The sequence below is a fragment of the Electrophorus electricus genome, unplaced genomic scaffold, assembly GCF_041902795.1.
Source record: "Electrophorus electricus isolate QZ-2024a unplaced genomic scaffold, ASM4190279v1 Scaffold175, whole genome shotgun sequence".
Taxonomy (NCBI): Eukaryota; Metazoa; Chordata; class Actinopteri; order Gymnotiformes; family Gymnotidae; genus Electrophorus; species Electrophorus electricus.
Genome location: NW_027658456.1, coordinates 83711 through 86617, shown reverse-complemented (window position 1 = coordinate 86617; position 2907 = coordinate 83711). Strand labels below are relative to the sequence as shown.

General features: G+C 58.1%; 1 non-coding gene across 1 annotated transcript; it reads right to left on the bottom strand.

The window, feature by feature from the left end:
- Positions 1-406: 406 nt before the first annotated feature.
- Positions 407-2245, bottom strand: LOC145655102 (18S ribosomal RNA). The gene has a single exon (XR_014121275.1). It is a non-coding gene; the product is annotated as an 18S ribosomal RNA (ribosomal RNA).
- Between the last annotated feature and the right edge of the window lie 662 nt (positions 2246-2907).

Genomic DNA, 2907 nt, shown 5'->3' with positions numbered 1-2907 from the left:
GACGGAGGCAGCGGCCGTGCGAGCGAGAGGGAGGGCGCGGGACGGACCCGTACGACCCGCTCGACTCGCAGGCGCTTCTCCTGCCGGCAAGGTGAGGGGAAACCGGCCTTCGCCCGACGAGCGGGGACGCCGAGTTTTTTGAACGACGCGTCTCTCGCGCTGGAACCCAGAGAATACCGGGGCCTGCGGGGGGGGGGTGCTGAAGGACGACGCGGAGGAAGAGGCGGAGGACGAGGAAGGGGTGGGAGGGACTAGGCTCCTCCTTTATGCCTTCTGTCCAGCCTGACCTGCAAGCGACCACGTGTAACAGCAACCCCGAAGACCCTTTCGACCCTGGGCCCCGACGCGGGGGGACGGCGAAGTCGAGGGGGTCGGGAGAGGAGGCACGCCGGACAGCGTTACCCGTTAATGATCCTTTCGCAGGTTCACCTACGAAAACCTTGTTACGACTTTTACTTCCTCTAGATAGTCAAGTTTGATCGACTTCTCGGCGCTCCGCCAAGGCCCGCGAGGAGCCCCGGCGGGGCCGATCCGAGGACCTCACTAAACCATCCGATCGGTAGTAGCGACGGGCGGTGTGTACAAAGGGCAGGGACTTAATCAACGCGAGCTTATGACCCGCGCTTACTGGGAATTCCTCGTTCATGGGGAATAATTGCAATCCCCAGTCCCCATCACGAATGGGGTTCAGCGGATTACCCGCACCTCTCGGTGTAGGGTAGGCACACGCTGATCCAACCATTGTGGCGCGCGTGCAGCCCCGGACATCTAAGGGCATCACAGACCTGTTATTGCTCCATCTCGCGTGGCTGAACGCCACTTGTCCCTCTAAGAAGTTTGACGCCGACCGCGGAGGGCCGCGTAACTATTTAGCATGCCGGAGTCTCGTTCGTTATCGGAATTAACCAGACAAATCGCTCCACCAACTAAGAACGGCCATGCACCACCACCCACAGAATCGAGAAAGAGCTATCAATCTGTCAATCCTTTCCGTGTCCGGGCCGGGTGAGGTTTCCCGTGTTGAGTCAAATTAAGCCGCAGGCTCCACTCCTGGTGGTGCCCTTCCGTCAATTCCTTTAAGTTTCAGCTTTGCAACCATACTCCCCCCGGAACCCACAGACTCGTGGTTTCCCTCACGCTGCCCGGCGGGTCATGGGAATAACGCCGCCGGATCGCGGGTCGGCATAGTTTACGGTCGGAACTACGACGGTATCTGATCGTCTTCGAACCTCCGACTTTCGTTCTTGATTAATGAAAACATTCTTGGCAAATGCTTTCGCTTTCGTCCGTCTTGCGCCGGTCCAAGAATTTCACCTCTAGCGGCGCAATACGAATGCCCCCGGCCGTCCCTCTTAATCATGGCCCTGGTTCAGGAAACCCACAAAATAGAACCGGAGTCCTATTCCATTATTCCTAGCTCAGGTATTCAGGCGAGAAGCGGGCCCGCTTTGAACACTCTAATTTTTTCAAAGTAAACGCTCCGAGCCCCGTCCGGACACCCAGCCAAGGGCATCCGGGGGGCACCGGGAGACAGGGTCTGAGACAGGCGGTGGCACGCCTCGCGGCGGACCGCCAGCCCACTCCCGACATCCAACTACGAGCTTTTTAACTGCAGCAACTTTAATATACGCTATTGGAGCTGGAATTACCGCGGCTGCTGGCACCAGACTTGCCCTCCAATGGGTCCTCACCCATGGGTTTAGGATACGCTCATTCCGATTACAGGGCCTCGAAAGAGACCTGTATCGTTATTTTTCGTCACTACCTCCCCGTGTCGGGAATGGGTAATTTGCGCGCCTGCTGCCTTCCTTGGATGTGGTAGCCGTTTCTCAGGCTCCCTCTCCGGAATCGAACCCTGATTCCCCGTTACCCGTGGTCACCATGGTAGCCGACTATGGTACCATCGAAAGTTGATAGGGCAGACATTCGAATGAGACGTCGCCGCCGCGGAGGGCGCGCGATCGGCCCGAGGTTATCTAGAGTCACCAAAGCGGCCGGGGGGCCCGAGCCCCCCGGATGGGTTTTGGGTCTGATAAATGCACGCATCCCCCGAAGGGTCAGCGCTCGTTTGCATGTATTAGCTCTAGAATTACCACAGTTATCCGAGTAACGTGTGGAGCGATCAAAGGAACCATAACTGATTTAATGAGCCATTCGCAGTTTCACTGTACCGGCCGTGTGCACTTAGACCTGCATGGCTTAATCTTTGAGACAAGCATATGTTACTGGCAGGATCAACCAGGTAGTTTGCACCGTGGTCTGGGATGAACCACGAGTGACATCCGCCTCCCCTTCCGGGGGCTAGGAAGCAGCGGGTTGTAAGTGCGTGCGCCGTCAGGTCCAGACGCCATACAGGGCTACCCAGGACAGCTTCCGCGGCCAGTGTAAACGTGCTCGCGCACCGCCCTCTGGCCTTCGGACGCCGACCTCTCACCTTGATGCAAAGCTGTCCCATCCGGTCATGCCCGCACCGTACCCCGTCCACCTCCTCCGGAGGTGCGGACGGCCGACTCCAGGTGCTTTCGGCGTTCCCTCTCTTCACGCCGTTTTGATTTTCGTGGGCCGCTGGTGGGGGGACAAGGGAAAGACCTCGTCGAATTCCCTCCCCCCTAGCCTCGCTCAACCTACGTTTCGTGATGTAACCAAGAAGAGTGATTCGTGGGCCCAGGTAGGTTTGAAGAGGAGGCCAACAAAGCAGGGCACTCCCTTCCTCCCAAACCACAGACACCAGTATAGGACAACTGAGTAGACAGACTGGCCGTCTGAGTCTCCCCCAGAGAGTTCTGGGATGGGTTACAAATAACCCCCACCCCCCATCAGAGGCTTGACCCGCTAGAACCAGGGAGGATCTGTCAAAACCGCTCTCCACATCAGAAGTTCTGGATCAGCCGGGGCTGGTCGGCAGAC